Genomic DNA, 27,765 nt, shown 5'->3' on the forward strand with positions numbered 1-27,765 from the left:
AAACTGAGGGCAGAAATCAACAAAATAGAAACACAGAAAACAATCCAAAGAATCAATGAAACAAGAAGCTGGTTCTTGGAGAAAATCAACAAGATTGACAAACCCTTAGCCAAACTAATCAAACGGCAGAGGGAGAACACGCAAATTAACAAGATCAGAAATGAAAAGGGGGACATAACCACAGACACAGAGGAAATTCAGAAAATCATTAGATCTTACTACAAAAGCCAGTATGCCACAAAATTGGAAAATGTAAAAGAAATGGACAGTTTTTTAGATAAATACCATATACCAAAGTTAAACCAGGACCAGGTAAATGCTCTAAATCGTCCTGTTAGTCGCGAAGAATTAGAAACTGTTATCAGAAACCTCCCTACCAAAAAGAGCCCAGGACCAGATGGTTTCAATGCGGAATTCTACCAGAACTTCCAAGAAGACCTAATACCTATACTCCTTAAGGTATTTCATAATATAGAAACACAAGAGTCACTGCCAAATTCCTTCTATGAAGCTACAGTTATCCTGATACCTAAACCACACAAAGAGTCAACCAAGAAAGAGAATTACAGGCCAATCTCACTCATGAACATGGACGCAAAAATTCTCAATAAAATACTGGCAAACCGAATCCAAGAACACATTAGAAAAATTATCCATTACGATCAAGTAGGCTTCATCCCAGAGATGCAGGGCTGGTTCAACATACGAAAATCTATTAATGTAATCCATCATATAAACAAACTGAAGGAAAAAAACCATATGGTCATCTCATTAGATGCTGAAAAAGCATTTGACAAAATTCAGCACCCTTTTATGATAAAGGTCTTGGAGAGATTAGGGATACAAGGGTCATTCCTAAATATAATAAAAGCTATTTACAGCAAGCCGACAGCTAACATCAAATTAAACGGAGAGAAACTCAAGGCTATCCCACTAAAATCAGGAACACGACAAGGCTGTCCACTCTCTCCTTATCTCTTCAATATAGTGCTTGAAGTTCTAGCAATAGCAATAAGACAACATAAGGGAATCAAGGGGATTCAATTTGGAAAGGAAGAAGTTAAACTTTCATTATTTGCAGATGATATGATAGTATACATAAGCGACCCCAAAAACTCCACCAAAGAACTCCTACAGCTGATAAACTCCTTCAGTAACGTGGCAGGATACAAGATCAACTCCAAAAAATCAGTCGCCCTCCTATATACAAAGGATAAGGAAGCAGAGAGGGAAATCAGAGAAGTATCACCTTTCACAATAGCCACAAATAGCATAAGATATCTGGGAGTATCGCTAACCAAGGAAGTGAAGGATTTATTTGACAAGAACTTTAAGTCTTTGAAGAAAGAAATTGAAGAGGATACCAGAAAATGGAAGGATCTCCCCTGCTCGTGGATTGGGAGGATCAACATAGTAAAAATGGCAATTCTACCAAAAGCAATCTATAGATTCAATGCAATCCCAATCAAGGTCCCATTAAAATTCTTCACAGAGATTGAGAGGACAATAATCAACTTTATATGGAAAAACAAGAAACCCAGGATAGCCAAAAAAATCTTATACAATAAAGGTACTTCTGGAGGCATTACCATCCCTGACTTCAAACTCTATTACAGAGCTACAGTATTGAAAACGGCTTGGTATTGGCATAAGAACAGAGAAGTTGACCAATGGAATCGTATAGAAGACCCGGATCTTAAACCACAAACCTATGAACACCTGATTTTTGATAAAGGAGCCAAAAGTACACAATGGAAAAAAGAGGGCATCTTCAACAAATGGTGCTGGCATAACTGGATGTCAACCTGTAGAAGATTGAAAGTAGATCCATATCTATCACCATGCACAAAACTCAAGTCCAAATGGATTAAAGACCTCAATATTAATTTGAACACATTGAGATTGATAGAGGAGAAAGTGGGAAGTACTCTACAACAAATGGGCACAGGGAACCGTTTCCTATGCATAACCCCAGCTGCACAGACTTTAAGGGCAACATTGAATAAATGGGACCTCCTGAAGTTGAGCAGCTTCTGTAAAGCAAAGGACATTGTCACTAAGACACAAAGGCAGCCTACTGACTGGGAAAAGATCTTCACCAACCCTGCAACTGACAAAGGTCTGATCTCTAAAATATATAAGGAACTCAAGAGACTAGACGGTAAAATGCCAATTAACCCAATTAAAAAATGGGGCGATGAACTGAACAGAGAATTCTCAACAGAAGAAGTTCGAATGGCCAAAAGACACTTAAGGTCATGCTCAACCTCCCTAGCTATCAGGGAAATGCAAATCAAAACAACTTTGAGATATCATCTTACACCTGTCAGACTGGCTAAAATCCAAAACACCAATAATAACCTTTGCTGGAGAGGTTGTGGGGTAAGGGGCACACTCATCCATTGCTGGTGGGAATGCAAACTTGTGCAACCACTGTGGAAAGCAGTGTGGCGGTTTCTCAGGAAATTCGGGATCAACCTACCCCAGGACCCAGCAATTCCACTATTGGGAATCTACCCAAGAGATGCCCAATCATACAACAAAAGCATATGCTCATCTATGTTCATAGCAGCATTATTTGTAATAGCCAGATCCTGGAGACAGCCTAGATGCCCTTCAGTGGAAGAATGGATGAAGAAACTGTGGAATATATACATGCTAGAATACTACTCAGCGGTAAAAAACAATGACATCTTGAATTTTGCAGGCAAATGGATGGAAATAGAAAACACTATTCTGAGTGAGGTAACCCAGACCCATAAAGATGAACATGGGATGTACTCACTCATATTCGGTTTCTAGCCATGATTAAAGGACATCGAGCCTATAAGTTTGGGATCCTTGAGAAGATAATAAGAAGGTGAACTCCCAAAAAAGATATAGTAATCCTCCTGGATATTGGAAGTAGACACGATCGCCAGGCAAAATTGGGAACTTGAGGGTTGGGCAAGACTGGGCCAAGGGAAGATGGGGAGAGAAAAGTGTGAAGGGGAGAGCGGGGGGGAGCTCGGAGGAATGGGGTGCTTGGGATATAGGAAGGGTGGATATGAGAGCAGGGAAGCATATATCTGAATTTAAGGAGCTACCTGAGGGTTGTCAAGAGACTTGACCCTAGAGGGGTTCCCAGGTTTCCAGGGAGACGCCCCCAGTTAGTTCCTTGGGCAGCTGAGGAGAGGGAGCCTGAAAAGGCCAGTTCCTATAGCCATACTGATGAATTTCTTGCATATCACCATAGAACCTCCACCTGACGATAGATGAAGAAAATGACAGAGCCCCACCTTGGAGCACCGGACTGAGCTCCCAAGGTCCTGATGAGGAGCAGAAGGAGAGAGAACATGAGAAAGAAAGTCAGGACCGTGAGGGAACCTCCAGCTGGCGACAGATGGGGAAGGTGACTGAGCCCCACATTGGAGCACTGGACTGAGCTCCCAAGGTCCCGATGAGGAGCAGAAGGAGCGAGAACATGAGGGAGAAAGTCAGGAACGAGAGGGGTGCGTTCACTCATGGAGACGGTGGGACAGAACTAATGGGAGATCACCAACTCCAGTTGGAATGGGACTGATGGATCATGCGACCAAACCCGTCTCTCTGAGTGTGGCCAACAGCGGGGGCTGACTGAGAAGCAAAGGACAATGGCTCTGGGCTCTGATTGTTCTTCATGGACGGGCTCTGTGGGAGTCTTCTCAGCTTGGTCGATCACCTTCCTGGACCTGGGGGGAGTTGGGAGGACCTTGGTCTTAGCATAGAGTGGGGAACCCTGATGGCTCCTTGGCCTTGAGAGGGAGGGAGGGGAGGTATGGGTGGAGGGGAGGGGAGGGAAGGGGGAGAAGGAGGGGAGAGAAAGGGGAGAAGGAGGGGAGGGAGGGGGGAGGAGGAGGGAAGGAGATGGAAATTTTTAAATATAAAAAAAAATAAACCATGAGAAAAAAAAAAAAAAAAAAAAAGAAAATTCTGCCTATGTTGGCAGGTTGTAAGCCACTTTCTTCTGTGTCCAGAAAAATGTCTGGCAGACACTTTCACGAAGCAGGAACTCCAAAGGATTCCAGTTAAGCAGTTAACTTCTCTGTGGGGTCTGCATGTCCAGTTCATCAAGCAGTCAAGGCAAGAGCAGTTTCTTTCCCAAAGGCCTAAAAACTCCATGAGGAGCCTCTTCAATGTCCATCTTCCTATTGAAGTAATTGGTGATGACAAGAACAGATGTGTTTCATGTCATGAAAAATAAATGCCATACTCTAGGTCTCTGAAAGATTTGAAGAATACCAATCTAACTGAAATATATCTCTACACATCCATTCAGAAAACCCAAACAATATAACTAGAAGTCCAAGCACTATAGGATTGTCTATTAATCAGTGGCACAAGGTTGTGAGAGGAACCAGCAAGTAACTGGTTTAACTTAATGCATACTTTACCTCTTCGCTCATATTCTCACTCTTTCCACTCTTCAACTAGACTTTGGGAGTTCAGCCCAGTGCTCCAATGTGCATCTCTGTGCCTGTCTCCATCAGTTTCTGAATGAAGTTTCTATAGTGACATTTAAGATAGTCATCAATCTGATTACAGGGCAAGACCAGTTTGGGCACTCTCTCCACCATTGCTTAGGGTCTTAGCTGGGGTCATCCTAGTGGATTCCTGTGAATTTCTCTAGTCCCAGGTTTCTTGCTAGTCCCATAATGGCTCCCTAAATTAAAATATCTCTTTCCTTGCTCTCATCTCTGTCCTTCACCCATCTCAATTATCCCGTTCTGAAAATGAAGGGTTGAGGCCTTGTTTAGTCTTTTCCTGACCAGAATGGCACAATAACCCCAAGGTTTCCAGAGTAGCATACATATCTTTGTAGTAGACGATAGCTGTGTAATTGAACTTAAGGTCTGTTCAAACACAAAAAGTATTGCCTGGTTCTGGAAATCTAATCAACTGTCCAGGGCAAGTGAAATGATTGACCTTAGAAAATTCTACAACTGCCACTTTATTAATTAAGTATAATTCCTATTTCCATTCTAAATATCTAAACCTTTATCCTTGGACACACCGAAAAGTCTAGCTCTTTCCACTCATAAAAAAGAAAAACCTTCTATTTGCCTCAGACAAACTTTATTATAAAACACTGACACATAAAAAATGCAAAGAATGGTGATTGTGTGTTGCCCAGGACCAGCTGATCCATCTTCAACACAATTCCTGTACCTAAGTCTCAGGGAACAAGATGCAAGTAAGGGAAAAATTTTTAAGCATCAGAGTAACATGAAATTTGCTGAGATTGCATCTGCTAAGACTGTGGTAATCACTAAAATTATAGACATATAAATTACATTATACAGATTTTTCAGGTTGTAATTATTTATTTAATAAGATATCTATAAATAAATAAAGGTAATTAAAGATAAATATGAATTTGAGGGAGAACAAAAGAGCTATATTGGAGAGGTTGAGAGAGATAAGGGAAATGATATGTTCCAATATCTTGCAGTGTCTTACAGCTTCTTGGCCTCCTCTAGAAATACATCATAAGCATATGGATGGTTCTTATCAAGGTCATTGTCCTCCATTTAATATGTTCTAATGACATAAACTGCTAATAAACAACTGCTAAAGAGTTAGGAATGAACCTCATAAACAAAAATGTCTGGAAAAATGCAGAAACAACTTGTCAAATTGTACATATTAAACATTTTCAGATATTGTTATATCTTCCATTCAACAAAGAAATGAAACAACACAATACATCATATATACAATATATAAATATGCATATATATGGTATGTTGTAAAGAATGGTATTCCTATAGCGATGAAGAGAGGTTAATCACACAGAAGTTAAGAATGTTTTCTGCACTTGCAGAGCACCCAACTTCAGTTCCCAATGGCTATACCAGGAGACTCACAACTGTGACTCCAGCTACAGGGCATCCTGTCAATGACCTCTCTTAGCCTTAAAGCACCAACACTCACATGTAAATGTTCACACATAATTTAAAATGGAATTCTTCAAATAATGTGAATGCTAAGTCATAAAAATATCTTTAAATAAATTTACTTATTTTATAACTTGGCTAAGTATCCACTCCTTCCTTCCCTCCTAGTGTCTCCCCGATCCACCTTTGTTCCTACCTCCTAAACATACCCCTTCTAGCTCTGTTTAGGAAAGATCTATATTACAATGAGTGTCAAGAAATCATGCCACATCAAATTGCAGTAAGAAGAAATTCCCCATGTATTAATGCTGGACAAGGTGATCGAGTATGAGGAGTAGGGTCCCAAAAAAATAGTATAAAATTTCAATTGATTCTATAATAAACTTGCTGTGTTTCTTCAATTTTAATAGGTCGTGGAATATATATATATTCACTCAATACAGATAATAAATAATTATAAACTGATACTAGATTAATAGTAGCAAAATTATTTTAATTGACACATTGCAATTGCTGTTATATTAATAATTGTCATTGGACATGTGCAGAACACAAGAGAAAGCACTGAGACTCAGATTTAAAAACCAACAGAAGTCATTAAAAGTTTTAGTTCAATATTCAAATTGTATTATTTGGAATAAAAGATGCTATGCTCAAGATGCAATCTAGTTGTAATCATGGTACATGCTGTGGCTGAAAAACTGAAGTCTGAACAATTTCCAAGATTCTGTTTTCCTCCAAGTCCATTGGTAATTGGGCAGAAGCCATCTGAAGTATGGTAGGAAACAAAAACACTTTTAATCCAAGCAATTGGAATGGAGACACAGGGAGTCATTGAATTCAAAGTCAGCCTACTCTAAAAAGTGCATTCCAGGAAAGCTAGGTCTACAGAGAAACTCTATCTCAAAAAAATCAATAATGTGGTGAGGAAAATGTGCTCTGTTGATCAGCTTTCCATGCTGTGGTCAGATAGAGGCTTCAAGATTCTTATGACTTCCTGTAAATTTTCTTTTGCCTCTGCTTCTTGTCAACTGAAGAGCACCATGCTATCTGTGTTCCTAAGTCTTATGTGTACAGATGAGTCCTTCTGGGAATGAAGAGTGTGGACTAACAGGGTGGAAATATCACCTTGAGAGACTGGATCTATTCAAAGGGTAAAGCCTGGCTTCTGGCTTCCATGGTGGATATCGATGCATGATAACATATTAAGTAAGGAGGCTCCAGTTCTAATGCACAGAGGCCCAACAGGGAGGTTGATGTAGGGGGTCAGATCATCAAGCTATTGAATGGAAATTGTTCACTATATATCATTGGCTTTTCTTTTCAGGATTCTTCTAAGCTGAGAAGCCATCAGCATAAGTGGGTTAGTCTACCCATAAAACCTTGAGATACTATCCATCCCAGTAGATAGGTTTCCTTTCACCAGGAGAGCAGGCAACACAGGGTGTTCTCTGGTGGTTTCAATGAGTGAAATGTTGGTGAGAGTTCTGAACTTCAAAGTTAGGGCCGTGGAATCCTGTTTCTCAGTCGCCTCTCAGATGGTCCCAGACACTGTCTTTAACTGTGTCAGACATTAACTGTGATTGGATAAACAATTTTTCTTTTGTTTGCTTTTTAAGGCAAGTTTTCTCTGTGTAGTTCTGACTGTCTTAGAACTCATATATAAACTAGGCTGGCCTTGAATTGGAGATATGCCTGGACTAGGCTTCTGAGTGCCGTGATTAAATGTGTGGACTATAAACCACTGGGAAAAACAATTTTAAATAAAAAAATTTTCTTTTGCTATACTTTCACCCTACCACCACCAGATATTTGAAGTTCTGATGTTATAATTCATGATTTTTTCATATATGCATCACTTGAAAAATCATTGAGATTATTATATTTGTCTTTACATATCTATGCTACAGACAGAATTTGTGTACCACTAGCACACTATTGTACCATCTTATTTTGGATTGTTTTTAGTGAGCAACACTTTTTCCAGATATTTTCATGGAACCATCACCAGTTTCTTTCTTTCAGCTTGAGGAACCTCACAGCATTTCCTGAACTTAATGCTATGAATTCTGTCTACTACTGTTTTCTGAGAAAATTTTTATACATTTAATTTCTGAAGCACAGTGTTGCTGACATTTATAGTGAGGGTTTGGCTTTTTCCACTCACCTCATAGAGTGAATCATGCTGGTCTCTGGTGGACTGTGGGACTTTGTACAGAGTTCTGCCAATAGCTGTATTGGAAGTCACTTAGGTATTACTTGCTTCTTTTGTCATTCTGATGTCAAGCTCTTTCATGGCAATACTTCACTCTGAGAACTAGATTATTTTGGTTGAATTTTTTTCTATGTTTTGATTTCTTGGATATGGTTATTTTTATTTTTTTCTATGACTCAAATTGTTCTATAGTTTTTCTCAATGTTTTATGCTCATTTTAGCTATGTTATATCTTTTTTAGTATTTATAAATCCTTTAAGAATTTAAATGTGTTGTAATAATATTCACCTATTCAAATTCCTTATGTATTTATGCCATCCACAATGCACCCAACTAAACCTCCATGTTCCATCATACTTTCTTGAATATTTATGATTTAAAATTTGACATTATGGTGTTATTTTAAACTCTGTCATTATTCTTCACTGTATTTGCAGTGAGTTTCTCTATTAACCCATTAGATTAATGTCTGTGCAAAGCTCACTGGTTCTCCTATTTTATCAAATATAATACTGAAACATCATATTAATTTTTAACATTTTACATTTATTTAGTATGTGTGTGTGTCTCTGAGTGTGTACAAGTTTTAAATTTTTCTATGTATTTAGGGTGAGTGTGTATTTGTGTGTGTGTCTGTGTGTGTACATTTTTTAAAATTTAGCATGGAAATGATCTCTGTGTGTATCTACAGATATGTCTGTGTCTGTGTGTGTGTGTATATGTGTGTGTGTGTCTGTACCATGGCACAAGTGTAGGTCAGAAGGCAATCTGTGGGAATCAATTTTCTCTTCTCACAACGTGAGTCCCAGAAATGGAATTAAGTTTGTCAAGCTTCAAACAAGAGCTTTTACCTACTTAGACACCTTGTTGACTCATAATTGCTTGCCAGTTAGGTAATTGTACTCCATACCTGTGGGGGGTGCTATGAAATTATTCTGTGTTCAATAGTTTATTTCCAATTTTCATCAAATCACTACTAAGCGTCTTTTCCATAGTTCATGTAATATTTTTAAAGATTCTTTTCATTTTAATTTTGTTTATTTAAGATTTTATAGAGGAGTGCTTTATTTGCATCATTTCTATCCCTTGGCATGTATCTAAATAAACTGATATCCTATGCCATGGATGCTTGCTCACTCAGATTCATTGCTTTTCTAGTCATAATTTCTATGAAAATGAAACAACCTTAATGCCCTTCATCTGGTTAATGGATAATGAAAATGTGTCACGTGTACACTGTAAAATGTTAGTAAGTCGTAAAGAATAATGAAACCATGAAATCTGCCAGTAAATGGATGCAACTTTGACATATTATACTGAGTGGGGTAATACAGACACAGAAAGGAAAATGCTGCATTTTTAGTCTCATCTGTAGTTCCTAGCTCTAAATCTCTAGCCATAGTTTCTTATAACTCTGATACTTCATTAAAATGCCACTGTGAATTAATTGTCATAGATTTCATAGGTCTTCCTGAACCAATACCCACTGGATTCTGTTCCCCCAAGACCAATCCCATCATCTCTCCCACCTCATCTTCCCCCTTTCTCTCCAGCTCCAGCAAACTCCATAGGTATAGGTACATGACACACTAGTTGGAAGAACAGTTGAGTGACTGGCCTCCCTGTTGAACTGCCCCAAACTCCAGACCCTAAGATCCAGGGCAATCCCATGCCCCTTCCCGTCCCATATCAGCACTAGAAAGGCAACTGAGTCATGTTCTCAAACTCTAATGGAGATCCAATGTGTAGTAGAAGGAGTGGCGGGCTGCATACCTGCCACCTGGCTAGTTTATACCCGAAATGACCACACCAAATTGTATTAATTAAATTGTTGCCTGGCCCATTAGCTCTAGACTCTTATTGGCTAACTCTCACATCTTGATTCATGTCTTCCCCACCTACCTGAGTTTGCCCTATCAACTAGGCCAAGGCAGTCTCTTTATTTAACCAATGAAAGTAACACATAGAGAAGACCCTCCTACACCATTTCCCCCTTTTCTGTTTAAACAAAATGAAAGGCTTTAACTTTAACATAGTAAAATTACATATAATAAAATAGTTATCAAGCAATAATTAGTTACAATATTTATATCTATCTTTTATCATAAGAAAGGAAAATTATAACTATAACTAACCATTCTTAAACTCTATCAAAGACTCCAGAAGGATATAATATTACCTAAGTAAACAAGAAGTAAGCAACTTCCAAATCTCTAGAAATGAGACATCTCAATGCCTGGACAGTGAGGCTTCATGTATATGCAGTTGTTCACATGGTGCCATTTGTTATCTGAGGTTTCTGTCCTTCTTGGTTCCCACAGTTGTTAAGTCCCAAAGAAATCACACAGAGGTCTATATTAATCATAAACTGATTGGCCCATTAGCTCAGGCTTCTTTTTTACTCTTTTAACTTACATTAGCCCATTAATCTTGTCTGTGTTAGCCACATGGCTCAGTACCATTTTCAGTGGCATAGTTGCATCTTGCTTCTTCTGTTTCTGGACAGGACTACAGAAGGAGCTTCCCTCTTTCCCAAATTCCCCTGTTCTCATTGACCTGCCTCTACTTCCTGTCTGGTTGTCCTGCTTATACTTCCTGACTGGCTACTGTTCAATCAGCATTTATTTAAAACAAAATTGACAGAATAAAGACAGTTGTCCCACACCAAAAGTTCATATGAACTCAGAGACTAGAAAGCAGCATGCACAGGGCCTACAAGTGTCTTCTTCATATATGTTATGACTTCCAACTTTGGGTTTTCAGTGGGATTCATGTGTGTGCAAATGAGTGGATCTCTTATTCTTGTGCCTTTTCTTGGGCTTTTCTTTACCTCTTTCTTTGTCTTGTTAAATTCTGATGTGACATTTATTGTTTTTCTTTCTCAATTTTATTTTGTCATAATTATTATCACTTAGAAGCTAGTTTCTGTTCTAAAAAGAGAGGGAAAAGGAATAGATCCAAATTGGATTGGATGTATGGAAGAACTTGAAGGAGTAGAACAAAGGAAAGCCTTAATCAAGATAGTATATAAGAAAAAATTATTTCTAATAAAAAAACTAAAAATGCAAATGTTATTGTCATAAGGATAATCACTCATCTCCCATTAACATCTTGAAGAAGCAATGGAAGTATTGGAGTATTATCATTTGTATAATTGATAACCTATTTATTCTTAATTGTGGGTACTATGAAGGAGGAGTAAGGTAAGGATGAGGTGCTTTCTACAACACATGCGAAGGACAGTGGACCATTTTATGGAGTCAGCACTTGTACTACAGACTTAAGTAGTCTCATGGAATGGGTCCCTGTAGTGATGAAGCAAGAAGGCCTGCTTTTCATCCTGCCTGGCTCCCACATGGCTAGCTTAGCCCCGAATATAACAACACACAAACTGTATTCATTTAAACACTGCCTGGCCCATTAGTTTCAGTCTCTTATTGTCTAATTCTCACATCTTGATTAACCCATTTCTAATAATCTGTGTAGCACCACAGGTCAGCATGTCTGACCTGGTGGCTAGCTTCATGGAGACTCTCCCAGAGAAGAGAGGCATGGCGATTGCCAGGGACATCTGCCTCACTCCCAGCATCCTGTTCTGTCTACTCCACCCACCTATGTTCTGACCTATCAGGCCAAGCAGTTTCTTTATTAATTAACCAATGAAATCATCAGATAGATAGAAGACACACCTACATCAGGTCCCATGTCACCAAATTACATGGCAGGCCTATCAATCCCTGAGTCTTCTCTCTAATACACAACTAATTATATTTAAAGCTAATCATTGTGAACACCTTGAACCATTTATCATCAAGAAGCATTAGAAGGAAGGCTACTGCTGATGCTTCAGCATTTCTGAAAATGAAGTTTTGAAGCTTTATTTGTTCTCTTCAGGTCCAGCATAGCATTATAACCCTAAGGGTCCAATAGGGGAGCATCCATATTAGTTGTAGATAATAGCTATCTAATTGGATTCAAGGTCTTTCATACAAGAAACATTGCCTAGTTATAGAACTCTAACTGTCCAGGGCTAGTGTCATTATTACTAAATAAACAGAATTTCTAATTGTAATCTAAATATCTAGATATTTGTTTTTGTACTCACAGATGAATATATCTCTTACAACTATTCAAAAAATTCTTATAGCCTTAGACAAACACTATTAAAAAACAGAAACTAATAAATATACAGATAACAGGTGATTTGTTGGTGTTCAATCATAACTGATCTATCAATAACAGAACTCCTACAAATAAGGTTCAGGAAATATGTAAGACAGGGAAGAAAGATTGTAAGAACCAAGGGAACAGAGAGTTTGCTATGAGGTTACAATTTCTAGAAATATAGTCAACCCTAAAATTATACAGAATTAAATAGTATTATACAGACTAATTATATCATATTCATATATTTAGAAGGACAAATTATGTCTCATTGTGTGTGTATAAATATATAAATGTAATTAAAAATAAAAATCAATTTGAGAGAACAAAAAAGGTATACAAGAGACATTTAGAAGAGTAAGGGAAGGAGAAATGGTATTACACTTCATATGAAAAATATATAAATAAAATTTTAACTTTAGAAATATGGAGTATTATTTAAGAAAAAATCTAACCATATGATAAAATATAACAGATAATAAACACTATAAATGCATAGTACACTCTCAGGTTTTGGGGCCAATAGTCAGTCCAGTTTCAAATATTTTCATTTCTTTGCAGTGTTTTGCAACTTCTTGAACTCTGACAAATATTTCTAGAAACACAATATAAGAATATTGAAGTTTCTTATCTCAGTTCATTGTCATTTATTTAATAAGTCTTACAGAAAATAAAGAAAAATTACTATAGAGCCAGGAATGAGACTTGTAAATTAAAAATATCAGATAAATGTAAAATTGGACATATTAAACATTCTCAAAGATTTTTATACTAACCATTCAAATATAAAGTAAAAAATACAATATAATAAATATGTATCTGGTATTTTAGGTAAAGAATTATAAGGGTATAGGACTGGAGAAATCACCCAGAGGTTGAGAGTATGTTCCGCTCTTGCGAAGGACACAACTTCAGTTCCTTATGCCTACACCAGGAGGCTCACAATTGCCTGTGACTCTAGCTCCAGGGCAGTGCATCAATGTACTCTCTTGGCCATATGAGGAAACAGCACTCACATGCACATAGTCACAAAAATTTAAAATAAATTTTTCTTTTTCTTTTCAGCAGATTATTTCTTATTACTTTTAAATAATACCATTCAAAATTTCCACTTCCTCCCCTCCTCCCACTTCCCTCCCACTCCTTCACTAACCCTCCTCCTCCCCCTCCAATCCTAAGAGAAGCAGGGTATGCTGCCCTGTGGGAAGTCCAAGGCCCTCCCCCTCCATCCAGGCTTAGAAAGGGATGCATCCAAATAGACTAGGATCCCAAAAAGCCAGTACATGTAGTAGAGACAAATCCCAGTGCCATTACCATTGGCTTCTAAGTCTGCCCCAATTGTCAGCCACATTCAGAGGGTCCGGTTTGATCCCACACTCGTTCAGTTCCAGTCCAGCTGGCTTTGGTGAGCTCCCATTAGCTCAGGCACATTGTCTCAGTGGGTGGACCAACACCTCGTAGTCCTGACTTCTTTGCTTATATTCTCCCTCCTTCTGCTCTTCAGCTGGACCTTGGGAGCTCAATCCAGTGCTCCTATGTGGGTCTCTGTCTCTATCTCCATCCATTACCAGATGAAGGTTCTATGATGATATTCAAGATAGTCATCAGTCTGACTACGGGACAAGGAAACAAATTTCAATTAAGGCAAAAATAATATTTCTCTGATTTTTGAAAAGAAGTGGAATTTTATTATTGTAAAACCTAGAAAATCAATCAAGAAAAAATATTGAATAATTATAACCCAACACTGGATTATTACCAGCATAATCATTTTGATCGACACATTACAATTGTTGTTATAACAAAACTAATACTCATTGGACATTTTACACAGAACACCAGAGGAGCCATTGTGTCTTAGATTTAAAAAGCGACAACCTGCAAACTTTTAGTGCAATAATCAAATCGATTATTTGAATAAAAGGTTCTGTGTCCAGGATGCAACTCAGTTGTAGTCATGGTAAATTCTGTTTCTGAAGAGCTAATGACTGAACAATTTCCAGGAATCTGCATTACTTCCAGGCTATGGTAAAGGAGGTGTGTGAACCCTCCTTTGTGGACATACACTTTTAATAAAAGCATTTGGGGGGGGCACTCTCAATTAGATCTTTGAATTCAAACCAAGCCTTCTTTACAAAATGCATTCCAAGCTAAACAGGGTTACAGATAATTATGTCTGGAAAAAATAATAAACATGGGGTGAATGAATATGTGTTCTGTTGATCAGTTTTCAGTGCTGTGGTCAGGTAGATACTTCAAGAGTCTTACAACATCCTGTAAGCTTTATGCTGGCTTTGTTCCCTTGTCAGTTAAAGAAGCACCATGCTGTCTGTGCTCCTAAACCTTGTGTGTATTGGTGAGTCCTGCTGGGAATGAAGGGTGTGGAATTTTGTTCTGGGAGGCTGGATCCATCGACAGCAGAGACACTGGCTTCTATGGTAGATAATGATACATTAGTTCATTTTAACAAAGTGAACTCTGGGTCTTGTTGTGGTGGTGCATACCTTTAACTATGCCTGTCAGTCTCCTAACTCTGACCATCAGAGAAGGTGGAATTGGGCCTCCACAGTGGTGGTGGTACACACCTTTAATCTCAGCATTAGGGAGACAGAGGCAGGTGATTCTCTGTAAATTCAAGGTCAGCCTGGTCTACAAGAGATATTTCCAGCACAGCTAGTGTTATTACATGGAGAAATCCAGTCTCATAAAAAAAAACCCAAAAATTTAAAAATTAAAAGAAATAAAAACAAAGTGACCTCTGATTATACTGTACAGAGATTCTGTAACAGGGGCGGGGAGGTCAGACCACTAGGATATTGGAAGGGGATAGATCATCCATCATGAGCTTTTCTTTCCAGGCTTCATTCTACTCCTAATTCCACTGGCACAAGCAGGTGAGTACATTCTTAAAACCATTATGATAGTTAAGTTTCCTTCTAAGAGGAAAGCCTTATTATGGGGTTTTGGAGAGTAGTTTCTGTGAGAGACTTCTTGGTAAGTCTTCTAAACTTTAAAGTTATAACCCTAGAAACCTGCATCTCAGTTCTTTCTAAGATACGCCCACACTCTGCCTTTGTTTGAGTTAGGCATAAGCATTAATCAAATAAACATATTTTTGGTTTTTTTGTTATTCAACACATGGTTTCTCTGTGTGGCCCTGACTATCCTAGAAATCACCTTGTGTCGATCAGGCTGACCATGAACTCAGATATTTGCCTGCTTCTGTCACCCAAGTGCTATAATTAAAGGAGTGGGTCATAAAACACAGAGGATAATCAACATTTTAAATAAAAGATAATCTTCCCCTGTGCTATACTCGCCACCTGACCACCTCCACATATTTTGAGATTTTTATATTGTAATTTATTTTGTTCAAATATGGTTATCACCTGACAGATTACTGAAGATATTATTTTTGTCTTCAAACACCTATGCTACTAATAGAACTTTTGTACCACCTGCATAATATTGCCACCTTTTATTTTGGCTTGTTTTTAGTGAGCTATTTTTACATTCTCTACATGAAGATGTTTTATGTAACTAATAGTAGCCTTTTCTTTCAATCTGAAGGAGTCTACAATGTTTAGTGTGCTTATGGTAACTGACTATGCTGCTATTTCTTTTTAAAAATTATTATTTGTATTTCTGAATGACAGTGTTGCTGACTTTTGGAGGCAGACTTTTTCTTTGTTACACTCATTTCATTGATTCCATCATGCTGATCTCTTGTGGCTTGTAGGTCTTTGCTCAGAACTTAGCCATTAGCTGTATTGGAAGTCCTTGCATATTTGTTGCTTCTTTTCTCATTCTGGTTTCAGGATCTCTTATAATAATAATGTGTTCTGTTATCATGACTATTTGGGTTGAATTCCTTTTGTGTGAGTTGACCTTCTGGGACCTCATCATGTTCATTTTATTCCAAGTTTAAGAGTGTTCTATATTTTCTTTATATTTTTTGTTTATTTTTATTACCTGTCATTTGTGTCTTTTCTTATTATTTTACTAAGTTTTTGATAATTTTATACAATGCATTTTAATTATATTCAATGCCCTGCCTAAACTCATGCTAGTTTCACTGTTTCCCCTACACACCCAAGAATAGCTCTATATTCCTTTACACTGCTTATGTTTTTATGACTGATAACTTGGTATTTGGATGATATCAAAAACTCCTGTCATTCTTCTTCATTTTATTTTGATTCTGTTTCTATATTTACTCATTATATTATATGATATGCCTTATCTAAGCTCACTCATTCTCCTACTCTATCAAGGATAATATGTAAACATTGCATTTATTTTATGAAATTTTGCATTTTTGAGATGCACCCAGGTTCATATGCACCCATACGTTTGGGTGTACGTGCTTGCACGAGCGCACACATACAAGGACATGTAATATACATGTACTATGGCACAAGTGTGGAGGTAAAAGGACAACTTTATGGAATCAGTCTTTTCCTTTCACCATATAAGTCCCAGCAATCAAAACCAGAGAGTAAGGCAGCAAGAATCTTTACCTCCTTAGACATCAAGATGGTCCATGCATTTTCCAATTCAGTAGTTATGTACTTTATGAAAGATGAATGTTGCCAAAAATTTTATGTTATTCAATTCTTTTATTTTCAAAATTTATAAAATACTTTAGACCAAGGTTCTTTTTTAGTTAGAATATGTGTTTTTGTAAAAAGATTTTTCTTCTTATATTTAATTTCTTTGTAATTTCATGTGGGAAAACTATATTTTCATTATTTCTGCCCATTGACATATACCCAAAGAACCTGACACACTATGCCATGGATGCTTTCTCAGTCATGGTCTTTGCTATTCTACTCTCAATGGCGAGGACAAGGAAATAGACTGAAAGTTTTTAAGATGATAAATGGATAACAAAAATATGTCACATGTGCACTCTAAAATACTGTTCAGTGGTATGTAACAATGAAACCGTGAAATTTTCAGAAAAATACGTGGAACTAAAAAGTATTATACTGAGTGAGGTAACCCATATCTAGAAAAAAAAGTCACATTTTCTCTCTTATTTGTGGTTCCTAGTTCCAATCTTTATTCATAGTTTCTTTTTATTTTTATTGTTTTATTGAGCTATATATTTTTCTCCACTTCCCTTCCTTCCTTTCCCCTTACCTTCTACCTTCCGTCATGATATCCACACTCCCATTTACTAAGGATATCTTGTCTTTTTCTACTTCCAATTTAGATTATATCCATTTATGTCTCTCTTAGAGTTCTTTTTGTTGTCTAGGTTCACTTGGGTTGTGAATTATAGACTGGTTTTTCTTTGCTTTATGTCTAAAAACTACTTATGAGTAAGTACATATTGTATTTGTCTTTTGGGGTCTGGGTTACCTCACTCATGATGTTTTCTAGATCCATCTATTTGCCTGCAAATTTTAAGATGTCATTATTTTTCTCCTCTGTGTAGTATTCCATTGTGCAAATATACCATATCTTCTTTATCCATTTTTTGGTCAAGAGGCATTTAGGTTTTTCCAAGTTCTGGTTATGACAAATAATGCTGCTATGAACACAACTGAACTCATGACTTTGCGGTATGATTGAGTATTCTTTGGGTAGTTACCCAAAAGTGGTATTGCTAGGTCTTGAGGTAGGCCTTTTCATATTTTCTGAGAAATCACCATACTGATATCCAAAGTGCCTGCATCAGTTTGCACTCCCACCAGCAATAGAGGAGTGTTCCCTTTACCACACATCCTCTAAATCATAAGCTGTCATCAGTGTTTTTTATATTGGCCATTTTTGCAGGTGTAAGATAGAATCTCAGAGTTGTTTTGATATCCAGGAAATATGGGACACCATGAAAAGACCAAACCTAAGAATAGAACAAGGAGAAGTCCAACTCAAAACATAGAAAATAAATTCAACAAAATCATAGAAGAAATCTTTCCCAACCTAAAGAAAGATAAACATATTGACTAATGGTCACAGAATTGGATTTTACTTATATTCCCTCAAGGTTACCGCGCTTCTACCTCAAATAGAGGTCCCACCTAAGTTCAGACCAGAGAGATCTGCTCTCTCAAAGTTATTGTCAACAGGTGTGGCTAATACCTGTACCTCATATGTCAGGAATAGAAAAATAGATATGTTTCTAACTCAAATAAAAGTCTAAGGATCCACCTATAGTTCCAGTTTCTTTAAGGAGAACATAGGGTTCCATGAGTATTACCTCGGCCTCTACAGTTCCTCCATTTTTATTAATTTTAATAAAGCCTCTGCTTCTGTAACAGGGCAGATAATCACATTTGCCATAGATGAACACTTTTCCATTTTCCAGAATGCTAGAACCATGGGATACCTGCTAAAGAAAACTATTAACAAGGAGTAGAACCAGCACAAGAGAATGAAATATGTTGCAGCCAAAAAATATGAAAGTAGGTGGAAATCTGAAGAGTGCTTTGACATCAGAAATGTAGATGCATAGTTGGAGATTATCTGGTTGCTTGTGGTCTTGCTTTGGTGCAGTATTTTCTTACTATACTCCTTTCCCTATGCTTTAAGATGGTAGTGTATATTTTGTTGGAATATATATAATATAATATGTATATTATATGTATATAATATGTTGGAATTATATAATATGGGTATTTTTATTTTACAGGAGATTACAGTTAAGAGATTGCATAAACCTCAATAAAGAATTTGAACATTAGAAAAAAAAAGAAAAACATGTGAAGATATAAGAAACTTACAGAATACCAAATAGACTTGATCAAAAGAAAAGTCCGTTTGCCATATATTAATCAAAACACCAAACATACAGAATAAAGAAAACATATTAAGAGCTAAAAAGGAATATTCACAGTTTCTTATAAATATGTCAATTCATTAAAAATACTACCATGAATTTTCATGGGCTTCACAGTTCTTCCTTTCCTCTGTGTTTGTTACCAGAGCCTCACTATTGTTCTCTGTCATATTTTACTTCTCTGATTTTCATACTTAAATTCTTACACAGAGACACCTGCATATTAAAGAGAACCACTTTCTCTATTACATGCCAAAGTTCTTTGGTTGTAAATAGACTTTTACTATTTCATCTAATTTGAGAATGGAGTTGGGCAAATTAGTTGCAAACCTGGACCAGATGACCATGGTGTCAATTTTGTTTGTTTGACTAGCCTGCCCATTCTGTTTTGATATCAGATGCTGTTGGTAGCCTGGCTTTCTGTTTCAGTAATTTTATTAGCTGTACTACACAATCAGGGACAGTTTTTTACTGGTTCCATGATTGTTTCTGCATGATCAGTATTGTAAGATGTCCATACTGACTGGAGTCTATATGGTCTTCACTGCAGTGTTTTGCTAATGCACCTTTCCTCATGTGAATAGATAACAATGACAAGATTCATGAACTGGCAATCATGAGTCCAAATCAAGCAAACCCAATGCCAGAGTAATACTATAATCTCAAAGTTTTATTTGCAAGGAGCCTATAAATGGAGAAACTTGTGTGAGGATGTGTGTGTGTGTGTGTGTTTGTGTGTGTATTTGCCTCTAATCTATCAGTTTTAGTGTAAAAACATGATCCTACATGACTTCTGAGAATGAATTTCTGTACAAGAGTCATTCCTCCTATTTCATTGTTTATTTTCTCAGTTCTGTGGTCCTATAGGCTGGCTCACCTTCACCCCTAAGGTCTGGAATATTTACAATGTAATTCTAATCTGAGTATTCGTAGAGTTCTAGAGCCAGTAAAAGTGAGTCAAGAGCATTCCTCTTCTGCTATCTTTGTGGCCACAATTCCCATCTTTCATCTCACAAATGAATCTTTTCCTCTAGTCATCTGATATAATTTATTTTTATATTACAATTTTTATGACCAAATCTATTTTGTTATTTAAGACTTACACAAATCTTACCAGAGAAAGATAATATATATATATATATATATATATATATATATATATATATATATATATATATGTGGTAGCTGGGGAACCCATTAAATGAAAAGACTTGTGTTTCGTACTTTCCTTGGGAAGATACAACACATGCAAAAGTGATTACCACATAAAAGAAACCTAGGACAGATCACACAATGCTTGCATCAAAGTCCAAATGGTTGAATTTGTCAGTTTACTGAGGTTACTAATAGCAGCACTGATGAGGAGTAATATGGAACATCAAGGAATGACTCAAAAGCATTATTGAAATCACACCTCAATATGGGTGATTATCATAAAAGCTAAAACCCTCCCAACTCCCCCCAGGTCCAGGAAGGGGGAGTTGGGAGGACCTTGGACTTAGCATAGAGTGGGGAACCCTGATGGCTCCTTGGCCTTGAGAGGGAGGGAGGGGAGGTATGGGTGGAGGGAAGGGGAGGGAAGGGGGAGAAGGAGGGGCGGGAAGGGGGAGGAGGAGGGGCGGGAAGGGGGAGGAGGAGCGGAGGGAGGGGGAGGAGGAGGGAAGGAGATGGAAATTTTTAAATATAAAAAAAATAAACCATGAGAAAGAAAAAAAAAAAGAATTCAGAAGCCAAAAAAAAAAAAAAAAAAAAAGCTAAAACCCTGGAGCTCTCTACACAACTTGCAGACAGTAAACATCTTGAATTCAACAGGCTAGGGTAGCTTACAGTTTCTTCAGAGCAAAGAAGGGCCACTGATGAATCATGCAATTTTCAGCTTTCCAGTACATATGGTGTTTGTTTAATTACTGAGTCCCCTGAGGCTTTCAACCTCACACATTTAAACAAGGATGTTTCAGAGTAATTTTTGTACAAAGGACCCTGATGAAGTGAAAATTGGATGCTCATTTTTTATAGATTAAGGGGAATCATTAAATTTTTTACTTTGTTCATCTTTATACAGGAGGTCATGATAAGCCTTCACTGTCTGCCTGGCCAAGCCATGTTGTCCCTCAAGGACAGTATGTGGAACTTCGATGTGACTCTTATACTGAGTCTTACATATTCATGCTACAAAAAGAACATGGGGATCCTAACCATCAGGTCCATGAAAGAATGTTCCAGAGTAGGCTTGTCTTGGGTCCTGTGACAGCAGCATATGGAGGAACCTACAGATGCTACGTTTTTAAATATCAATATCCAAAGGAATTTATATCACACAGTGACCTTCTGAAGATCATAATTTCAGGTCAGAGATGATGTTTGGAATGTCTTTTCATAACCCTAAAATCTACCAACCCTGGAAATTTTAGGAATAGTGTTAGACAGAGTTTCTATTTATAGAGGAATAGTTAACACAGAGAAATAGATAATGTTTTGGGTATATTATGATACATAAGAGCATTTTCTAGTCCCTAAGTTTTTCTGAGTTTTAAAAGATTCAAGGACAAATTGGGATTGAAGATGGAACTTAGACCTCAACAAGTAGATGTCAGGTTGAAAGACTATCATGAATTATCCTGGGTCCAGAGAACTATAAGGGTAGATAGAAAAAAATAAGTACAAATTCAGTGCTGAACAAAACAAAAAAATTATGGCAGAGACACAATATCACTAACATGACTTAGAAGAGCCTAAGTGCCAAAGAATGCATGAGGTCTCCAGATGCTGGAAAGCAAAAAGAAATGGATAATCTCTGCTGCTTTGACCACTAACACATCCCTGAAAATACCTAGTTTATGCCATTTTGGCTTTTCAGAATTCTGAACTTCGGAACTTTTGTAATCTTTTTCAGAATCACCTTTGTGGTAATTTGTTATGGTAGTCATTGGAAACTAATACAGAATCTTGTGTAAGGATGAATTAAGAAGGAGAGAAGAAATGTGCTGAGAGGAAAAGAGTCAGGATGCTAATATATCAACATGTTGGGAGGAAGCAATGCTTATGATTCTGGATCATTAATGCTTTACAGAAGTTTGAACCATAGAGAGCACCAGATTAAATACCCTCGATAATAATTCCTTTATCCTATCAAGGATTATGCTTTACTCATAGTAGCATCAAAAGAATACATAAAGCAGCCTGGTGTAAAGTTTGCCATATTTCCTGCACTTGCCAATCATGGAAAAAAACAATGGGGTCTATGGAAGAAGGGTTCAAAGGACACATTCTCACCACAAGCCAGTGGAAAAATACTGTGTTATTCCAAGAGCCAAATAAGTGGAAAATTGACACAAAAAGGCAGAGAAGTCTGTGTACAAAAGGAGATATAAACACAGACAAGGGCACTGGGACACTGACAGGAAGGACAGGTTAGGGGGAAACCATAAGTTTTCTTGGATGCATAGATTTAGGTCAGGTTCAGACTCACATTCTCTTTATTTTTAGGAATCTACAGGAAGCCTTTCCTCTTGGCCCTACAAGCTCCTCAGGTAAAATTAGGAGAGAAGGTGACACTGCAATGCCATTCAGAGATTATGTTTGACATTTTCACTTTGATGTCACATAGAAAGGGAATAATCAAGGACTCTTACTAGCTGTCTGCAGAATCTCATGTTGGGGGATCCCATGCCAACTTCTCAATAGGCCCTGTGATACCTGAACATGGTGGGAATTAACCATGTTATGGTTCTTCCCATCAAACACCATATGAGTGGTCCGAATCCAGTGACCATGTTGACATAAAGATCACAGGTAAGAAGTTGTTACCTGCTAGTTATCTGTAAGACAAAACATATATTGTCTAGACTGAAAGTCTTGAGATGTCATGAGAAAGATGAAGGTGGGAAAATTAGAGAAAAGAAGCCTTTGTGAGTATATTACTGACATAGACAATGAAGACAGAGACACAAGATTAAACCATTGGTTATAACACAAAGCACAGATATAGGGAGGTCAAGGGAGTCATAAAAAGAGAAAAAGAAAAAGTGGCAAGTAAGCAAACTTGGTATGAATTCGATTCAATAACATACTTCTACTTATGTTCAAAGTCATAAATAGTTCAGAATTTTGTCTGCCCTTTACCTTGTATAGACAAGAAATCTTCCAGAAGAGACAGATGAATCATGTGTCTGACCTAACTTTAAATTCTTAATGGGTCTAAGGGATCGTGAGTCATGAATCCTAAAAACAGACGACACTCATATATTTTTCTTTTCACTTTATACTTTTACACTTTTTTGTATTTGACCCATTATACATCCCAGATTATACTTTTTATATTTGACCCATTATACAAACAAGAATAGCTTTGTAGTGATATTTCATTTGTATTTGAATAAATAAAGCTTGCCTGAAGATCAGAGAGTAAAACAGTGGTCCTAGTCAACCTTACAGACAAGGCAGTGGTGACACACACCTTTAACCCAGTAGCTACATTAATTTGCCATAGAAACAGGGCAGTAATGGTGCATGCCTTTAATCCCAGCACTAGAGAGGAATATAAGACAAGAAGAGAAAGCTCTCACTCATAGTCTCATTTTAAGGATTCTTGGAGGCAGAATTTTCATTTTTGGACTGAGGTAGAGGTAAGAACCAGTGACTGGCTGTTCTTCTTTTCTGGTCTTCAGGTTAAACCTCAATATCTGTCTCTGGGTTTTTACATGCTACAAGATTAAGCCTGGGTAGTTGAGTAAACCACCAATATCTTTCTGTTTGTAACATTTCTAAATGTTCATCTCTAAACATGAACATTTTTAGTTCATGTTCTAAGTTATTCAAACATTCTAGGATGTCCAAAAATACTACAGGGTAACCATAATGATAATCTGATTTCCATAAAGCAGAAAATATATATTTATATTTTCACAGAATGAGTCAGAAAGGGGGAACTGAGAGGAAGGCTCAGAGATAGAGAGAGAGATAGTGCTGAGGAAATAGTAAGCACAGCATGTGTAGGAGGTGCAAACCTGCAGAAAACTTAAGTCAGCATAGAAATTTAAAAGTAGAGATAGAGAAATAAAAGCAGATATTATATATTTTAAAACAGAGATAAGGAAACAGATGAAAGTTCACATGTGAACTGTATACATACTATAGGCACAAGGGAGGGAAGATCATCATGGCCCCTGTTCAAAGGAAGCAAATGCATTCATGGAAAATCCTGTGGGTTGTAAAGAGAATAATTAATACAGATCTGTAAAAAGAGATAAGATAGAAAATAGATAACTTAGAATGTAGTCAGAGTCTAGCTTTTTAAAATACATAGAATTGGAAATTTAGAGGTCATTTAATTGGAAATGGACCGTGAGAAGGGAAGGAGATTAAGAGAGGGATGGGGAAAGATGTAGAATACATATGCTATGATAGAGTAAATGGGGAGAGAAAGGACCAAAAAAGCTGTATAGGGGAGGGGAATGGGGAGAAAATAAACCAAAGCAGATGTATGAGAATGTCAAAATGAAGTCCATTGCTTTGTCTGCTATTTAAAACAAAATAATAATTAACTCTAATTATACCCATTGATTTAAAAAATTGGAATAAAAGAAACATAATGAATACCAACAAGGAAAAGTAATAGAATCAGTGGAATTTGAGATAAAATAGAAAATAAACATATAAATATATAGATTTATGTAATAACAATTATAGATAAAGAGGACATAAAGTAGTTTAACTGTATTTAATTTTAGAAATTAAAAAATATGTTAATAAAAATATGTTACAAAGCAAAAGGAATGAACTAATGTGGTTAGACACAAACTATAAAAAGCAAAAATTGGTGTTAAACGTTTGTGTACTGTGATGAGATCAGAGATTCATTATGATAATGTAGAAGAAAAGAGGAGGAGAGAGAAAAAGAAAAACAGCAAGGAGAAATGGACTTATAGAGGGAAAGAGAGAAAGAGAGAGAGATAACAGACATAGAAAGAGAGGGAACATTGAAGAATGAATAAGCCCTAAATGCTGCTAAGAAATTGCCCCTCTGTCTCTTTTCTTCCAGGTTTATACAAGAAACCTTCTCTGTCAACCTTGATGTGTCCCGTGGTGATGTCAGGAGAGAATACAACCTTGTCCTGCATCTCTGACCATCAGTTTGAAATGTTCCATTTGTTCAAGGAAGGGGTACCTCAGGGACATGGGCTTCCTGCAGTGCAGAGCCACAATGGAACATTCAAGGCAGACTTCCTTCTTGATCCTGTGATCAAGAAAGGGACCTATAGATGCTATGGCTCTTTCAGGAATTCCTCCCATGTGTGGTCATCCCCAAGTGACCCCTTGTACATTCCTGTCACAGGTAAGAGAATCTTGTATCTTGTGACTAATGAAATCCTAAAGCCATGTCTGAAAACCATCCTACTAATAAAGAAAAGGTATGTTATGCAGCTAAAAGAAAGGGTTGCTGACAGTCATTTTGTAATATATTAGTTTTGAAACAATAGACTCAGTAATACACACACACACGTATAACAGACGTGTGTATAATCCATGTGGTGTGTGTTACAAAAAGAAAACAAGATTATCACTTAAAGGAGTATGTGGAAAACTTGAAGTAACGTTACTTGGGATGGGCTGGAGAGAGGAAGTGAAAAGGAAAGACAGATAATTATATCTCATTTAATGATTTTTCTAAAAAGACATGAATTTTTTAAATGGATATAAGATTACAAATTAATAGACAAGAAGCCACTCAAACAAACTTTTCCTGCTTGGACAGTCACGCTGGGATATGTATGTACCCAGGGAGAATAAGAAAAAGGTCAGGACAGACTCATCAAAGATAAGGTTGAAATCAGTTTGGGCAGGTCAGAGATGGAGCAGCTCTGCTGATCTCTCCCTCACATAGGTCTCTCCACAGTATTCCTATTGACTCATCACAACGTAAACCCAAAAAAAAAACTTGATAAGAAAAAACAACTGACCCTATTTTAAGATGAGGTATAGATATAAATGAAGAACTCTCAAAAATATATCTCAAATAGCTGAAACCACTTAAAGAACTGTTCAAAATATATAAGCATTAGAAATATGAAAATCAGCCCGGCGGTGGTGGCGCACGCCTTTAATCCCAGCACTCGGGAGGCAGAGGCAGGCGCATCTCTGAGTTCGAGGCCAGCCTGGTCTACAAGAGCTAGTTCCAGGACAGGCTCTAGAAACTACAGGGAAACCCTGTCTCGAAAAAACCAAAAAAAAGAAATATGGAAATCAAAATTACTATAAAATTCCATCTTACAACTGAGAGAATGGCTAAGATCAAGAAAACAAGTATCAGCTTATGCTGAAGTAAATCCAGGAACACACTCATATGTTTTTGGTTGGAGTACAAATTTGAACAGCCACTGTGCAATTGAAAGTGTTAGTTCTTCAGGAAGATGTGAATAAGTATATATCAAGACACAGCTATATTACAAATAGGCATATACCTAAGGACATTTCATCCTACCAAAGAGATCCTGACTCAGATATGCTCATTGCTGCTCTATTCATCATAGCTTGCATTAGAAAACAACATAGATGTTTCTCAACAGAAGAAATGATAAAGAAAATATAATACATTTATACAATGAAGTATTACTTGGCCATTAAAATCTGGGGGTATCCCAAAATTTACAAGTAATTGGATATAACTACAAAATAAACATTCTAAATGAAATAACCCAGACACAGAAAGAAAATATGGCATATATTTGCTTATGTAATGATATTGGTTATAAATACAATCCATGGATCAAGAGTTTAATTATAGTCTAAGTGACTAGGGGTACAGACACATCTTGTTGTTAAAGGGAGAGAAAATAGATAGTTATGGATAAATGAGGGGCTAGAACATGACTATCAAGTGGAGTGGGGATGAAATGCAGAATAAGGGATAAAATTTGAGAAGAGACAGCTAAAATTAAGTGCCATATGAAGGGTAGTAAAACCTGATACAGTAAAAACTTGCTAAATATGTACATATATTACAGTGATCTACATTAAATTGTCTATGGAGGAGACAGAGTTCTAACAGGATAATTCTTGCTATCAAAAGAAGGTTCCAGCACTGAGAATGGGGTACATCTAATTAAGATGTTGGTTAAAGGGTTCCCATGGGAATCTAAACAATCTCAAACATTACCAATAATATAGATGCTCTTCACAAAATAATGACAAAGCCATAGTGCTAAAGAAAACACAACCCATTGAACATGGAGGAGTCGATCTGGAGCCCACTTATAACCTTCACTCCTATGTGCTAACATCTTAGGCACACAAAGGTACTCTGCACATTCCCTAAATATACACCAGACCAGCCCAAACACTACTAATATGTTGATATCCTGACTACAAGCTATGCTAGGGCTTTTGCAACACAAGTTTGTGAAAGTAATCAACCAAATTGTGGTTTGATTTAAGGACCATTACATAGGATGGGACACATGCCCAACACTGCTTCGGTGATAAAGAAGCAGAGACAAGATATCTCAGGAACCTAAGGATAAAAAAATACTACTGTTCTTTAAAAATAAAATTAGAAATACAATGACTTTGAATGGCATTCTCCTATACTCACATGAGTACCTGAACACCAAACCCTAAATAGATGGCTGCACATCCCATAGAGCACAGTAAACACAGAGGGAAGGAAGTAGAAAGAATGTAAGAGC

General features: G+C 37.0%; 1 pseudogene; it reads left to right on the forward strand.

The window, feature by feature from the left end:
• Positions 1 to 5,130: 5,130 nt before the first annotated feature.
• Positions 5,131 to 27,594, forward strand: LOC119805729 (annotated as a pseudogene).
• The last annotated feature ends 171 nt before the right edge of the window (positions 27,595 to 27,765 follow it).

Source organism: Arvicola amphibius, unplaced genomic scaffold (genome assembly GCF_903992535.2).
Source record: "Arvicola amphibius unplaced genomic scaffold, mArvAmp1.2, whole genome shotgun sequence".
In the NCBI taxonomy this organism is placed as follows: domain Eukaryota; kingdom Metazoa; phylum Chordata; class Mammalia; order Rodentia; family Cricetidae; genus Arvicola; species Arvicola amphibius.